At 40.4% G+C, this 17,896-nt stretch overlaps 1 long non-coding RNA gene across 2 annotated transcripts in view; it reads left to right on the top strand.

The window, feature by feature from the left end:
• The window catches only part of LOC139436553 (uncharacterized), an 80,838-nt gene that overhangs the window by 41,859 nt on the left and 21,083 nt on the right, over positions 1 to 17,896 (top strand). For both annotated transcript variants that reach the window (XR_011645889.1, XR_011645888.1), the window contains one exon: positions 4,772 to 4,848. This is a non-coding gene — a long non-coding RNA (uncharacterized lncRNA). The remainder of the gene's footprint in view (positions 1 to 4,771; positions 4,849 to 17,896) is intronic.

Genomic DNA, 17,896 nt, shown 5'->3' with positions numbered 1-17,896 from the left:
ATGAGTGTCTTTAAAATACCATAGTTGTTTGAAGTATTTTTTAAATATATATTTTTACTTATTTCTCTCCCCTCCCACCCCAACCCCAGTTGTCTACTCTCTGTTCATTCACTGTGTGTTCCCCTGTGTCTGCTTCTATTCTTGTCAGTGATACTGGGAATCTGTGTCTCTTTTGTTGTTGTTGTTGTTGTTGTTGTTGTTGTTGTTGCATCATCTTGCATCAGCTCTCAGTGTGTGCAGTGCCACTCCTGGGCAGGGTGGACTTTTTTTGGTGCTGGGTGTCTCTCCTTACAGGGTGCACTTCTTGCACATGGGGCTACCCTACACAGGGGACACCCCTGCGTGGCATGGCACTCCTTGCGTGCATCACACTGCACATGGGCCAGTTCCACATAGGTCAAGGAGGCCCTGGGTTTGAACCTTGGACCTCCCACATGGTAGGTGGATGCTCTATCCATTGAGCCAAGTCCGCTTCTCTGAAGTATTTTTAAAATACATTCTGCCAATATGTGTATTTTGATGAGTGAGTTTAATCTATTTCTTTATTTTTTAAAAGATACTTAGATTACATAAATGATGTATAAAAAATATAGGGGATTTCTGTATGCCCCATTCCCTACACCTCCTAAATTTGCCAACATTAACATCCTTCATCAGTGTGGTACATTCATTACAATTGATGAACATATTTTGGACCATTGCTTCTAATCATGGATTATAGTTTACATTGTAATTTATATTCTCTCCCACACACTTTTATAGTTATGGGAAGATATAGAATGGCCTGTATCTGTATTGCAATGTCATTTAGGGCAATTCCCAAGTCCCAAGAATGCCCCCATATTACATCTGTTTTTCCCTCTCCTTTCCCTCAGAACCTCTAATGGCTACTGCCTTCACATCAATGATATAAATCTTCCATTGCTAGAATCACAATAAGTCTACAGTAGGATACCAGTAAGTCTACTTTAGTCCATAGTTCATTCCCCCAGTGCTGAGGATTCTGGGATGGTGATGCCCATTCCACCTCTAATTGAGAGGGGGCTTTGCTCCCATAGATCGAGATGCATGAGAATATCTTGCTTACAGTTGTAGACTCTTTATGGTTCCTGGGATGGTTGTTGTGCCATCAACCCATCATTATTGTGCCATCATTTCCTAGTGAGTTGTACTGGGTGAGTCCAATGAACTGTTGAGATTCAAAGCCCAGCTGGGACATGGACAGTCCAAAGATTTAAGTCTCTTGAATGTATACCTTAAAATTTATTTATTTTGAAGCAAGTACTTTGAAAATCAGGATTTATTTAGGCATTTTAAATTAATTTCTTATACATCCTGTACTTTTCCCCCTTATTTCCTCCATTCCTGCCTTCTTTTGTGTATAGTTGATCTTTTGCAGTGAAACAGTTTTTTCCCATTCTTATTTCTTTTTCTGTATGTTTTTTAGATATTTTATTTGTAAGGTTATGTTGGAGTTTATATTTAGCATCACAAATTGATAGTAATCCTCTTTGAATTGACTTGAACTTACCTTCAGTTTCAAGAGTAATAATAACAAACTAAAGGGAAGAAGATTTGGCCCAATAGTTAGGGCATCTGTCTATCATATGGGAGGTTCAAGGTTCAAATCCAGGGCCTCCTGACCTGTGTGATGAGCTGCCCTACACATAGTGCTGATACACGCAAGGAGTGCCATGCTATGCAGGGGTGTCTGCCGCATAGGGGAGCCCCATGGGCAAGAAGTGCACCCTGAAAGGAGAGCCGTTCAGCACGAAAAACGTTCATCCTGACCAGGAATGGTGCTACACACAGAGAGCTGATGTAGCAAGATGATGCAACAAAAAGAGACACAGATTCCAGGTGCTGCTGACAAGAATAAAAGCAGACACAGAACACACAGTGAATGGACACAAAAAGCAGACAACTGGGGGAGGCGGTGAAGGGGAGAGAAATAAATTTTAAAAAATAAAAGAAACTAAAAGTTAATTATTAGATAAAATACTTTTAAACAAAATTAATTCAGAAATGAATTACATTTTAAGACATATAACTGAAAACACCTCCAAAACTAAATGATCCTGAAAATATATGCACATTTTGAGGGTTATGACTAGATTTTGGCAAGATGATGTCAGTTGTTTCATTTTAGAAAAACAACTTAATATTGGGTTAAAAGGCAATAATCAGATGCAGAATGAAAAGGACTGGTACCACAGAGACAGAACAAAGGTGTATATTTAAGAGTGGGAGAAATATGGAACCAGGAAATACCCAGAATTAAGCTGCCATGTCTTGTGCATTGTACAGAAACTACAGGAGAGACAGCTCTGTGAGGTTTGGAAAGCTGTTCTGAATCATAATACTGACTACAAATTCAAGGGGAAAAAATCATATAAAATAACCAATAGAAAAAATATGTCAATTGACATACAAAGGTAATAAAGGGCAAAAAAGGAATAAATGCAGAGTAACAGCACACAATGAAATGAAAAATCCTCATTTCAATGTCCTTTATAGTGTAGTTTTTCAAAAAACAAGGCGTTAGGCATTAAGAAAATGAAGCAAGATATGAAAAGACATCAGATAATAAAAATTGAAGGGACAGAAATGTGGAAAAAATATGGAAAAAAAAGGAAAAATCACTTCAAAATGTAATGCAAGCCAGAAGAAACAGTGAATGATAATGCCTTATAAGAAATAGAAGTTGATGAGAGAAAAAATTATTCAAGAGAAAATAAAATTTTTTTAAAGATTTGAGAAAAAGGTCAAAAGCTAATGATAGGTACGGAAGAGCCAATACGTGAATAACTGGTGCACATGAAAAGACAAAACCAAAGCAGAGACCTGAAATAAATTTAAAGGTATCATTTTTGTCTGTAAATAGAAGGACTGCTTTGAGCACTGAATGAGAATGAACATAATGACAATATATAGTCTAGTAGAATTGATGGGCTTTCCAGAAAAAGAAAAAATCATTTGTGCATTTAGCACAATAGATAGAAAATTAGATCCTCATCAAGGTTTTTGAAGACAATACATTGTGTCAGAAGAAAATGGAGCCATTAATTTTATACCCAACAAAATTGATTTGCAAGTATAAAAGACAGGGAAGTCCAACTTATACTGTTAGACCCTGAGTCATATTGTTCCCACATTCCCTTCCAGCTGAGTGAACAGTGTTCAGTAAAGGTAGTGTTTAGAAAGACATTGGCCTGAGGACAGATGCTAAGGTTTACATTTACACTTCTTCCACTATGAATAAATGGGGTTGTATGAGACAGGGAGTGTCTTTGCTGAAAGCTGCTAGGGAGACAGACATAGGATAATTCAGGAAGTTCTAACTCTCTTTAGGGTGCTTGATAAATATTAAGAAAACTTGTAGGAGATAAATATTGTTTAATATAATGATACCTAATATTAAAAGTAAAGTCTCTTTCTAAACCTCCCTTTAAATCTGTCAAACTAAAAACCAGACTTTCACTAAATCAGCTGATTAAAGAATGGATATAAGGGGTTGAGTACTGAGGTGTCCCCATTTCAGGGAATTATGCCTTTCAGTCTGCAAACACCAGCTCCTCTGAGGGTCTGACAAAGGCCTTCAGTTCATGCATGGTCTTCGTAGCTGTTGATACTAAGATCTGGAACACAAACACAAGTTCCAGAATCTGGAAAGGCACAGAGAGTAATGGAAGAGGAAGCTGTATACGGTGACCCTACAGGCACCTACAGCCCTCTTGCCCAAATTAAGGAGCCATTGGCTGGATGGCCGAGCAACTTAGGTGCTTTTATGGAAAGCGTTTCTGTCCCCTGGGTAGAAGTTGTTAGGGCATCCTTTACCTCCTGTGCCTATTTTCACCAGCTAGTTCCTAGCTCCACTTGCATGTTCACATAAAATGTTAATCACAGTTACCTAGTGTTCCCCTCTGTTTTGCCGAATTTCCTGAAATACCAAAAAGATAGCTAGAAAAGCAGTGGATTCCATATGCACTTGTTTCCCTTCCCCTCTTCTTCTGACCTGCTCCACATTTCCTCTTCTTTCTCTTCATCTCTTTTTCTTCCCAAGTCTTGTTTTCTTGAATGAGTACAGAATAATTTCTGCAACCAGACTTGTTCTGGAACAGTGTTGGCAGCTGGGGGAGGGAGGGAAGAAAACATTTATACATGTCCAAGTGACCCAGTACAGGAAAACTTGTGTGGCCTGAGGAAAGTTCACAGGGAGGGGGGTGGTAGAGTGTGGGGGACAGGGCTGACCTGTCTCACTGGAGCTGTGGGTGCTGAAAGGAGCAGGGAGCCCTGGGTCCTGTGGTCCAGAGACTCTGTGCTGGGCCTGGTTCATTCCAGGAGACCAGGTCAGCAGGCGTGTGAGAGCCAGTGTGTGGAAGAAGCCAGGCAGTAGCCCCTTCACACAAGTCCTCCAGAAAGCCTGCCAGGCCTTGGGAAGTACTGAGCGGCAGCTGGACAGCAATCCCTCTCAACTGAGAGCAAGTTCAGGTTTTATTCCTAATCCTTGGATTTGGGTTCTGGGTGTAGAGTGGAGGCTAGAAGTGTGTTCAAGGATATGCATCCCACTGCCCCTCTCCAGGACCCACACTCACACCCCCTCCCCTGCCCCCACATTCCCAAGCACACCACTCAGACTTACACATAGACAGTCCCCAGTCCCTGTACACAGAGTTCTTGCCACCTAAGGGAACACTGATGCTTGTAAAACCTAGTTCTTTACCTGGAAAATCTCTTTTTTTAACCATACCCCAATCCTCATTTCTTCCAGGATATGGAAACAGAATGACTCTCCAGACAAAGCCAGGAAGAATGCTCTGATTTTCTTATGCAGATATTTCCTCAAGAGTGAGTGCTTCCAGAATATGTGCTGTTTCTGCTTCCACTTAGAGTCATTCCTAGTTACAGAAATGAAAACTCCATATTGGATCATGCTGTGTAGTGTTTGCTCAGGTACTTTGTTCCCTTGGTGCTTTAGAAGAACAGGCAGGAAAGGAAACAGTGGTCAAGTCAAAGGCCCTATAAGCCAGTGGAGGGACATCTGTGGCAGAGCACATGCTTTGCTTAAACATAAATCCCTCAAGTCTATTTCACTTTCCGATTACAAAATTCTTAATAAGTGGAGGAAAAAAAGTTGCTGAGGTCAAGACCCCTACCATGGAGTTTATAATCTGCTGCCTTTTGTGGATGCCCTTTTAAAGAAGGGGTCAGTTTGAAGAGGACCCCACTTGACACTTTCCCCTGCTAGAAAATTGTATATATCAAATATATTATACATAATTAGATATCGTTATCTGAAGTCAGTGGAAAGAGAAAGAAACAAGGAAGGTAATATTTATATCCTAGACAAAGAATAGTGACCTCACCTCAGCATTAGATGGGCCACCTCATCTTCTTGGTCTTTGGGAAGCTCCACTATCTTTTATTCCTTGGGAGCTCAGAGGTCACAAAGTATCTGTGAGCACATTGATGTTTAACCATGAATTACTCAGGGAGTATTCTGGCCTTGGGCAGGAGGGTAGAGTGGAGTTTGTAGATTAACAAGTACAGTATGAGCTGCTGCTGGGCCACCCTTCTTACTGTAAGAAGAATAGCAAAGACAGTAGAAGAAAAGAATTGTAGTTAATGGAAACCTAAAGTAACTTGTAATAATCAGCCTACAAATGGTTCTAAAATTCAATGACAAGTTCCCATGGTGCCTCCCATTTGTTCTGTATCTCACCTAAATTTCCAAAATTGCCAGTGTCTTCTTGACATCTTCCAGATTATTTCAACCTCCATGGAGTCACAAATGCTGGCCCTGCAGATACCATATGTTCTATAGGAATTTCCCTAATGAATAATGACTTTGAATATCTTTTCCTGTGCTTATTGGTATTTGATATATCCTCTGGGAATCATCTGTTCAAGTCCTTTGCCCATTCTTAGTTGGGTTGTTTTTCTTTTTGTTGTGGAGTTGTAGGTGTTCTTTTATACATACTGGCTATTTAAACCCATACTGGAAATAAGATTTGCAACTATTTCTGTAGGTTCTTTTCACTTTCTTGATAACGTCCTTTGACTGACAAAACTTTTGACTTCTGATGAAGTTTACTTCTATTTTTTGTCATTGTTGCACATAGAATTCTGTACCTCAGTTTTTCCACCTGAGGAGGAGGATAGTAAATCAACCATGACATTTGTCTATGAATGACTTAATGTATATAAAGTATGTAGTGTAGATGCTTGGGAAGGTTAATTAAAGGTCCAGTGTCTTGCCTGAGATCTCACAACTTAATATGACTCAGATCTGGATCCTCACCTGGGAGTGGAAACTCCAAGGGCAGTGCCCTATCCATGAAACACAGCTGCTTTGCCAGTAAATGACCACTTTATTTTAATCCTTGCTTAAATTTAAGTGTCTGTCAGCAATGGTGTAGAGGGATGTGAGCCAGTGCCCTTATGGGGAAAACTGATGATAAGGTAGAAGGGTGTAGCTGTGCAGTGGATGGGCATGACAGTGGTACAGTGAGGCTATTGGGATGGGTGGTGCTGGTCTGCGAGGGGGTCAGGTTGGGGTGTGTTGCACTGTCCTGTCCATGGAACTGGGGCAAGGATTGGAGGAGGGAACAGATGAACTCTGGGGATTAGTTGTGTAGTGCATGGGTGTGACAGCAGTGCAGTGATGCTGTTGGGTTGGGTGGTGCTGGTTTGTGAGGGGTTGGGGAGGGGAGGGTGGGTTGGACTGTACATGGAACTGGGGAGAGGGTTGGGGGAAGGAGCAGGTGAACACATTGGCATTTGTGGGTATGTGGTTGAAATGACAACATTGAGAATGTTATTTTGGCAAATATGGAAGGGAGAGTTATTGGTTTAGGGTGTTGGAGGTGGGGAGCATGCAGGACAGGGCCCACCTGAGGCAGGCTTCTAGGGAGTGTGTGAGTGTTCATCCCATCGTAGTATGTGTTATCAGAGGGTGGAGACCCACATAATGAGAGGGAAGGGGTGCGCTCCTGGGGAGTCCTGCTGTGTTCTCAAATAGAGTGGCAGGAGTCTCTTGAGATTGTAGGCAGTGCTTAAATGGGAGGACAGGCCAGTATATGGAGCCCTCAGTGTTGTTGTAAGCAACTATGAATCTCGTTCTTGAAGGAGTGAAGCATGATGCTTGCCCAGGTCCCAAGGGGAGGTGAGAGAGAAATAAAATAGGTGGAACTTGGGGCATTTTTGGGGTGATGGAATTGTTCCACATGGTCTTACAGTGATGGATACAGGCCTTGTTAAATGTCATCAAAATTTATAAAAGGGTAGGGTCCAAATTATAAACCATAATGTAAATCATTGACCAGGGTTAGTAGCAATGCTTCAATATTTGTACATCAATTGTAAGAAATGTACCATCCACATGTAAAATGTTATTGATAGGGGAAACAGGAAAAGGGGGAGGATATTGAGTATATGGGAATACCCTATATTCTCCACATGGCTTTTCTATAACCTAAAGATTCTCTGAAGATAAAATGAAGAAAATAAGACACTAGGGGAATAAATGGAAGAAAATGTCACTGTACATACAAGACAACAGATCTTATAGTGATGGAAGGCATGATGAAAAATTTTTAAATTTTTTTTTCAATTTTTAAAAAATTTTTGTTATTTTTTAAACTATCATTTCATTTTCTTATTAATTGTGTTTGGTTATTTCATTGGCTTCATTTTTTGAGGAAATGTTGGATCTAAGAAAGGCTCCAGCTGTAGAAGGGGAGGGTCATTAGTGTGGGGTGACAATGATGGGGGATTCATGGGAAGAGGTTCACCTGGGGCATGTATGTGAGGCGTGTGGTCAGATGTTCATGGGCATTGTCACAGTGGGTGAAGAATCACACAATAACCAAGAGAACCTTAAATGTCCAGTTCTGCCGCATTCCCTAATGGGACAGCAAGAATCCCCTGAGTATAGGGGCAGTGACTAGTAAAAGAGCATGGGCCATTGATGGGCCCTTGATATTGATGACTGTACTTATGAACCTTTACTTTTGAAATTGAAACCGAGCTTAGTGTTATAGGCTGCCTGAGAGTTACCTCCGGAGAGCCTCCCCGTTGCTCAAGTGTGGCCTCTCTCTAAGCCAAACTCAACATATAAATGCACTATCTTCCCCCTGGCATGGGACATAATGCCCAGGGATGAGGCTCCCTTACACCGAGGGATTACTGCCAAGCACCAAGTAGCAAAGAAACTGGAAAAAGACATTGACCAAAAGGGGGAAACAGTAAAGACAAATGAGTTTATATGGTTTAAGAGACTTCAAAGTGAGTGGGCAGATCATTCTAGAGGTTACACTTCTGCAAGTCCTAGTAGGATCTGATTGCTACAGTAAATAAGTGCCTCAAATAGCTGGGTTCCTGAGAGCTCTGGAGACAGCCAGACACTATAGGCTTGGTTGATGTCTGAGGAGTTTGGCACCCTGCCATTGGATCCTACTTTGGAATTTATGCTCCCCAGTGTGACCGAGTTGGACTCAGTTGCAGTTTCCAAACACATGGCTCTCCTGCCAATTGCATTTGAACCTATAGTTAGTAATAGAATTGATAGGTTTATGTCCAAGAGACTTATAGTTTTGGGCTTTCTGTGTGCCAGTTAGGCTCTGAAACCCAAGAGATTTGCAACACCTACTCTCCTGTTCATTGGACTCATCAAGGACATCTGACAAGGAGATGAGAATGGACAACAGCCATTCCAAAGAACAGACAGAGTCTGCAGCTACAAGAAGATAGTCCCTCCACCTGCCCCTTGGGCTCTAAGCCTCCTCTCAGTTAGAGACAGACTGGGCATCACCATTCCAGAATCCTCACAATCAGGGAATGAATGATGGACTACAGTAGACTTACTGTTATTCTGTTACAGACTTATTGTGATTCTAGTAATGGAAGAACTTTTATCATTGATGAGGAAGCAATGGCCACCAGGGTTCTGAGGGGAGGGAGAGGGAAAAATAGGTGTAATAAGGGACCTTTTCAGGACACTGGAATTAAGCTTAATGATGTTGCAGTGTCAGGTTCAGGCCTTTATATGTCTTGTCATAACTTATAAAATTGTATGGGAGAGAATTTAAACTATAATGTAAACTATGATCCCCACTGAGTGGCAGTGCTCCAATATGTGGTCATCAATTGTAATGAATGTACCATGCTAATGAGGGGTGTTGTTATGTGGGCAAGTGTGGGAAGGGAGTGGGGCATTTGGGAATTGGGAAAGGGAAAGGTTTTCCTGAGCCCTTTAACCTTCCCAGCGCCTTGGGCCTTCTCTTTGCCAGAGCTGTGAGTGAGGGGCTAGGTGTGGCAGATTAAAACAGTCATCTAGGCTGTGGAATTAAAAATCAGTTTGTCCTGTGCTTCCCCAATTTAAACCTTTCAATAGCCTTAAAATAAGGGTGGTTAATAATCCTATTAATGAATTTCAGAAAGCAAATGAAAAGTCCTTGAAAGCTATGGAAGATCTTTTCTAAATTATGATTGAAACAAATTAAACAATTGTAATATATTCCAGAACCTAGCTTTCAGTATGCTTTTAAGATTACTCACAGTTTTAGAATTGTATTAAAGAGAAGTTTTAAACCTTATGTAAAGGAAGGAAAAAGAACACTCCTGGAATAAACTATAATGATTTCATTTTTATTTAACTTAAATGTAATCTCCCTACATTTATAGAATGCCAATTAAATAAATATTACATTAAGTCTTTAAGACAATGAAATTCTAAATTCATGTTTAATGGAATTAAGTTAAACAGAGGAAATGTAGATCTGCCCTCTCTTTAATGAATAAAGTAAGCTTCTTTGGCTACTAATTGTAATTTTTTTAAAAAGATTTATTCCCCCCACCTTTTTGTTTTTGCACTCGCATGTGCTTCCCGTGTCTTTTCTTTAAGAGGCTCTGGGAACCGATCCCAGAACCTCCAATGTGGGAGAGAGGCATTCACTTTCACAAGCTGCCTCATCTCTCCAGTCTGCTGCATCTCTCAGTGTCTCTCCTCTGTGTCTCACTTTGTCGTGTCACCTTGCTGCACCAGCTGTGCGCAGCATGGGCTGTCAGCTCTCCATGTCAATGGACTTTCAGCTCTACAGTGCTCAGGCCAGTTTGCCTTTACCAGGAGGCCCTGGGAATTGAAGCTGGGGCCTCCTATATGGTAGATGGGAACCTGGTCACTTCAGCTACATATGCCTCCCTAATTGTAATTTAATAAGCTTATTTTAATGTGAAGTATCCAGTCCATGTGGTTGTGGTAAATTATATGGAGTTTGGAAAAGCATCTTCTAAACTGAAGCATTTAAGTGACTAATTCCAGGAAACCATTATTAATTAGAACTGTACATTGATATTAATAATAAAGGGTAACTTCATAGCAGGGAAACCTATCAGAGGCCACCTCAATCTGCATGTTAAAGTGGTGGTATGGAAAGATACTCTTGATTGCTTTGGGAACCCTTAGTTTTCATAAAATACTGGAGAAAGTAGTTTCTCCCATACTGCTAAAGTAAAATACCTGTTCATTTACATAACTTGGCAAAAGTAATATCATTTAATATGTTATAGAGTATATTGGAGGTATTTAGAAAGTATGTAAAGATCAACAATATGGAAGTCTATCTCTTTTAAAATCTCTTGAGCATCCAAACCTGGCTGAAATACCCTGCATGTTGCCTGTCCATTTGAGTTGTTGGCCAAGTTGGTCACTGACCTCTACAAAATAAAGGTATCTACCAGATCTCTGCTTATGCTCCTGAAGAGGATGAAGAGTACATTGCAGCTTCAGACTCCTGCAGCAGCCATCGATGGATTGCTAATGGCGAGATATACAATGGACATTGCCTCCATAGTGGCTCCATAGTGCCTTCATAGTGTCAAAGGGCACTGTGCCCCAGGCACGTGAAACACTGGAGCCTTCCCTTCCTAGTCTTTCTCTAAGATCAACTGTGCTGCAGCATGCTGGCTGTGTGTAGGACTCACCATGTGAAGCAACAATGATCAGAGTACTGTGAGTAGAACTTAAACACAATTGGCATTATGGCCTGCTCCCACGGGGAGATAACATATATGGTATTGCAAACGTGGAGCTTAGATCTATTAACTGCAGCTCAAAGAGGAGTTTGTGCATTGATTCATGCATTGATTAGTATGAAGTACTTACCTACATACTGATGAATATGATAATATCTCTTCAATTCTAGATCATATGCAGAAGGTTTTTGAGCATGTTAAAAATCTTGGTAAACATAATTCATTTTATAAGTAGGTAAGGAATGTAGCTGTAAGAGAAAGGAATGGCTCTCTTAAGTACCATCTTTATTTTCTTTGCCATGTGCTTGTCTTGCTGCCTATACTGTCTCTGTGAGTTTCTGTCTAGGGCAGTCCCTCTTCACACCTCTCCTAGCTGTCCTAAGCATAACCACTGCTGTAGGAACTGGGATTGAAGTTCATACTGAAACCTAGCAGGTCTCCTACAGTCTCTGCCTGGAGTTAACCAGCAGCATACAAGAATTCAAGGAAGAATGCTGTTTCCATCAAGTTTGGGAGGAAGAAGCCTCTGAAGGTACCTGTCTTCTCACTCTTGTGGTCTAGTATGTCATGACTGCACCCCTTTTTGGTTCTTTTTGCCACCATCTTCTTTATCTCTTTATTGGGACCATGGATTTTCAAAATTCAAATTAAGTTTATTTCTTATGGATCAATGCCTTATTAATCATGTGGGGATTTCATCCAGTTCCAACCAGGATGCAGACCCATTTTTCCTCGAACACAATAGAATAGCAAGAGAGGTTCATGCCCTGTCAGGCAGGGACTACTGCCCTAACCAGCAGGAAGCAACTACAGAAGAATGACCTTGGCTCCTCAGCACCCCTTTAAGAAGAATGGCATGAACTCTCTGAGGGCAAGTTGAGACAGTTGAGTCCAGGGAAATGAGATGAGCCACAACATGGCCAACAGACAAGGCCTTGACCTTGACTTTCAGGTTCCAGTTGGGACTGTTTCCTGGGCTGAGGGGAGGCACTGCATATTCCAAAGAGTACTCAACTTTGGCTCCCATTATTGGTGGGATAACCAATAGCAGCTTGGGCCCTTCCCATTAGCATTAGTAAAGGCAGGGAAAATTAATAGCTTTGAAGATGACCACACAAGCCAGAACTCACTTTCTCTGCCTAGAGGAGCCGACACCAGTAATGGTGCTTATTTCCATCCTCTCCTTTTCTCAGCAAGTTCTCTTCTTTCTCAAATTTCTAAATAAAATCTTTTTCCTGGCCTGACTAAAAAAGAAAGAAAGACAGAAAGAAAATAGAGAGATTCCACAAAAGATGCTGCAGATGCAACTGTGAATAGGGTTTAGTGACTTCCACAAATGACAGTCCACATAGCAGCAGAATGTCCCCAGGGTACAGGAAGCCTGGATGTGCAATTCTGAAATCCCAGAATGTTACCCCATTAGTAGGAGACCAACATTTTCATGGTTTGAATCCACACAATTCCAAGTAATGTACATGTTTTCAAGATGCTCAAAGTAAGAGAATCAAGGTGTCTTGTGGCGGGCAGGATTTTTATGTGTAGATGGAAAAATTTGAAATACCAGTAAACAAAATTACACCTATTCTTTCTTGCTAGAGGTTATTTCTAAAATAAAGTGTTTAAATACAGTATGCGCAAAACTTACTGATGAGTTTTTGGGCCATGTGCTATACATAAGTTACTTTGGCAGATCTTTTGTGTGCCTGCTAATAGGAAAACCAATTGTTGATAAAATTGTAGGTCCTATTAAAATGACTCTGAACCTATAGGATTGGGAATCTATAGCACTAGAAATAAAGTTTTTAAAAAAATCTAAAAACTGCCACCATGAAAACCAATTTAAAAGACTAAATAAAAAGGAAACTGAAATTCAAATGCCTCATATGAATGATAAGAGTCATTGAAAAGGCAGCATTAAAATACAATGAGAAATTAAAATTTAATTGTAGGAGTAAAATACTCATAAATATAAGCTTAAGTTCAGAAATAAAATGTATTTGAAGGATATGTAATTGAAAACACCTTTAAAGATAATTGATTTTGAAAATATATACACATTTAAAGGTAGTACCTAGACAAGATGTCAGTTGTTCCCTTCCAAAATAAGAGTTAAATAAGGGGCAATAATAATCAGATTGAGAAAGAAACTAGAGAAGGACAGGTGCAGTGGAGAAAAGGTTTATGAAGACCCATACCTAAGAGGATATGAAAAGATCTTGCTGGGGAAGGAGGAAAAGGGTTTGATGTTGACTATATGGGAGTCCCATTTATTGTATATGTGACCTTACTGTAATCTAAATTTTTTTGAAGACAAAATTAAAAATTAAAAATTTAAAAAAAAAAAGGGTGTAGGCACCAAGGAAAGAATGGAAGTGATTGCCTTGCCACTGTACATACAGGGCAACAGCTATTACAGTGATAAAAGGCAAAATATCAAAACCAAAGTTTTATGATATTTTTCAATTTTTAGTACCCCTGTTTTTTACTGTATTTCAGATTTTCTAAATTAATATGAATTTTGTTTCTAATCTTCAAACCTGTTACTATTTCATTTTCGTACTGATCAAATTTGGCAGTATATTATGCTTCATTTTTGAAGAAATTTTGAATCACAGTGGGGTTCAACTATGGCAGGGGAGGAACACTGGTGTGGGGTGTCATTGATGGGGGGCACATGGTTGGGAGGGAGTTCTCCTGGGCATGTATATAGGCTATATAAAAATGTTTGGGTATTCGTTGGATATCGTCATAGTAGGTAGAGTTACAAACAACAACTGAGGGAGTGCTGAGTTGCCAGCTTGGGGAGCTCTGTCACATTCCCCAGCAGAACAGCAACAGTCCCCCTAGTGCACAGGCAAAGACCAGTGAAGAAAGATGATCCGATGATGGGCCCTTGGTACTGATGACTATGTTTATGAGCCTCTGTGCTTGAAATTCCAACTAGGCCTAGAACTGCAGGGTGCATAAGAGTTACTCCTGAGAGCTTCCTTGTTGCTTAAATGTGGCCTCTGTCTAAGCCAATCTCAGCATGCCCCCAGCATGGGACATGACTCCCAGGGTTGAGCCTTCCTTGCACCAAGGAATTACTCCCAAGCAGCAGCTAGTGATGCAACTAGAAAAACGTCTTGAATAAAAGGGGGAAATGGTAATGACAAATGAGTTTCTATGGCTAAGAGACTTCAAAATGAGCCGGGAGGTCATGAGAGGGGTTGCGCTTATGCACACCTCAGCAGGATCCCAGAGACAGCTAAAGTAGATAACAACCCCAGGTAGTGGTGCTCCTGAGGGCTACAGAGGCACACATGTTCTACGGTCATGGCAGATGGCTCTGGTGTTCAATACCTTGCCAGTGGACCCTACTTTGGAATTTGTGCCCCTGAGCATGATGGAGTTGGACTCACATGTGACCTCTCTACACATGCCTCATCTGTCACTTGTGCTGAACCTGGAGTTGGTATGTACTCAGTAGACTTGAATGTCTGGGAAGTCCATGTGCCAGTTGGGCCCTGAGCCTCAGCAGAGTTGTGGCACCTTAATCTCCGTTTCATTGGACTTACTCAGGTCAGCTAACAGGGAGGTGAGGATGGTGAACCACCACACCAGGGAACTGAGAGAGTCTACAACTGCAAGCAGGAGAATTGTATCCATCAGCTATGTGGGATCTAAGCCCCCTCTCAATTTAGAGGTGGAGTGGACATCACTATCCCAGGGTGCACAGGATGGTGGAATAAAATATGGATTAGAGTGGACTTACTGGTATTCTACTCTAGAACTGTTGTGACTCTAGCAATGGAAGGAACTGTATCATTGATGTGGAGACAGTGTACAGGGGAGTTGCTGAGCACAGGGAGAGGAAGGAAGCAGTGTGATATGGGGGCATTTGCAGGACTTGGAGTTGTCCTGAATGATATTGCAGGGACAGATGCAGGACATTATATATCCTGCCATATCCCACTGAATGGACTGGGGGAGAGTGTAATCTTCAATGTCAGCTATAATCCAGGCGGTATAGCAGTGCTCCAAGATGTATTCCCCAATGCAGTGAGTGTGTCCCTGATGAAAGAGGTTGTTGATGTGGGATGAGTGGTTTGTGGTGGGGTGTGGCATAATCAGAATGTCTTATTTTTTTAATTAATTAATTTATTTCTCTCCCCTTCTCCCCACCCCGGTTATCTGTGATCTGTGTCTATTTGCTGTGTCATCTTCTTTGTCCACTCTGTTGTCAGTGGCACGTGAATCTGTGTTTCTTTTTATTGCATCATCTTGTTGTGTCAGCTCTCTGTGTGTGTAGCACCATTCCTGGGCAGGCTGCAGTTTCTTTCATGCTGGGCGGCTCTCCTTATGGGGTGCACTCCTTGCACGTGGGGCTCCCTTACTCGGAGGGCATCCCTGCGTGGCAGGGCTCACCTTGCGTGCACCAGCACTATGTATGGGCCAGCTCCACATGGGTCAAGGAGGCCTGGGGTTTGAACTGCAGACCTCCCATGTGGTAGGCGGATGCCCTAACCACTGGGCAAGTCCGCCGCCCACAGAACCTCTTATTGTTTTAAATTTTTAAATTTTTATTTGAATTTTTTTAAGATACATAGATCACAATAAATATTACATTAAAATATATAAGTGTCTCCCATGTATGAGGGACCATAGATATGGTGAGAATCATTAGAAAGAAACTTCTGGTTGTAAAGGTGCACAATTCAAAATGAGTGGAGTAACTGTGAAGGTTAGGCTAATGTGTCAACTCGGCCAGGTAATTGTGCGCAGTTGTTTGGCCAAGCAAACACTGAGCTAGTTGTAATACAAGGACATTTATGGACTTTAGTCACCAGTGAGTTTACTGCATAGATGGCCGATTGCATCTCCGTCAGTCAAGGAGATTGTCATCAGCAATGAGTACTGCTTTATCCAGTCAGCTGAATGCCTTAAAAGGGGAAGTGACTCCAGCATTCTGGGACAATTTCCCAGCTCCTGTTTGGACAACCACTGTCTCCCAGACACTCATCAAGAACCGTCAGTGGGCTTTCATCAGAGCCCTTGCTTTGCAGCCTGCCTGTGGAACCTGGACTTGTGCATCCCCACGGTCATGTGAGAGACTCTTATAAAATCTCTTACTATTGACAGATATCTCCTACTGATTCTGTCTTCCTAGAGAACCCTGACTAATAGAGTAACCATGACTATCAAAAAGATGTCAGAATATTGAATTCTAACGTAGACTCACAGGTATTTTCAATCTAAACTATGGTATGTGTACTCTCATAAAATTGGATGTTAAGTAAAGGATTATGTCACGAAACTGGTCAAAATTATGTTGAAGGAATACATTTTATTCCACTATTTTCAGAAACAGAGAAACATTTTAAGAGAAAATACGTGTCCCAAAACTCCCAGAGCCATTTTTCCCACATTTTTATTATGTAGTGCATTAATCTCATGAAATGTTGAACTTGAGGAAAGTTCCCTACATCAGTTTTCCATGAAAACTCTGTAGGGAAGACAATATTCAAGAACCATTCTAATCAATGCTATCCCAGTCATACTTTTTTATTATTTAAGCAAAATATTTTAAAGCTGTAATATACTAATTTATGTTAAATTTTATTTCTGAAAGAATTATTTTTGTCATTTCTGTGTTTAGTTTTCATATCTAAGGGTGAAACTTTTGAAATGTTCTTTGATCTTATCTGCCACAGTGACTTTAAAAGGTTCATAGTTCTGTGATTCTTCTTAGATTTAAGTCTTCATGGTCCTACCATAACTATTTTTACCAAGATAACATAGAATGGTAGATCTAGTAACACGTGATCTGACTTCTACACTTTTAAAAATTGTGAATAATTTTAAGTGGATTTATCTTTTATGGAATTTATTTTGCATATTACAAATAGTCTGATTATTTTTGGTCACAGTTGGAACTTACAAGTATCTATAAGCTATTTGTATGATGGTTTCCCATGGTATAAGTTTTACTCACATATAAATATATCTCTGGCTTTGGAGGAAGGTGTAAGTCAGGAACAGGACCAAAGAAAATGCCTGAGCAATTTAAACTACTGCTTGGTATCATTTTGAAGTGACTTTGTACAAATCTAGCCTGTAGTCTTGGAACATGGACCAGAGTTTCATAGAAACAAAAGAGATAAATCCTTTGCCTTTAGTAAGTTTTAATAAGGAAATTTCCTTGGACACCAAGTACCTTTTAGTATATAAGACTCACTGCTACTATAAATACCTATTTTTATATCACACTGACACAACAATTTACTAAGAATAACTTATTTCCTAGTAAATGTTTTAAATACTTAATTGGGAAAAATGGTCTCTTAAAGGTCTGATATATCTTTTTTTTTTTTACCCCATTAATATTGGATTTTTCTATGTAAATCTTTATGTGTATGTCTCAGATGTGCCTGGTTCATTTGGTATCATTACAGGAGTGATGTGCATTTGTTTCTTTATACTTTAATTTTTACTCATGTTAGACATCTTGTGTCAAGATACCCAAATCCACATACATAGGTCATAAAATATTTAAAAATATATAAATTCCTTCCAGTGAATGATATACACATCAGTTGTTTGTTTATTTGTAACTCTTCATACAATATGGGTTGAATACTTCAATTTCTATTTGTGATTCTTTGCTTTTCTGATAGTTCAAGAGCATTCATTTTGGTATATTTTCATCTGAGCTCTGCAAGCACTTACCTCATTCAAAAGCAAGCCTCTCACATGTCTTGAGAAGCACTGGAGAGAAACCTGAATGAAAAGGAAGACATGATTGTAAGTTTGGAATGCTGGGATAGTATTTAGAGCCTGGTCCTAAATTTATTGCATGACTGTGAGCAACTTTCAACGTATA

The sequence above is a fragment of the Dasypus novemcinctus genome, chromosome 15, assembly GCF_030445035.2.
Source record: "Dasypus novemcinctus isolate mDasNov1 chromosome 15, mDasNov1.1.hap2, whole genome shotgun sequence".
Taxonomy (NCBI): Eukaryota; Metazoa; Chordata; class Mammalia; order Cingulata; family Dasypodidae; genus Dasypus; species Dasypus novemcinctus.
This window is presented reverse-complemented; position numbering and strand designations above follow the sequence as displayed.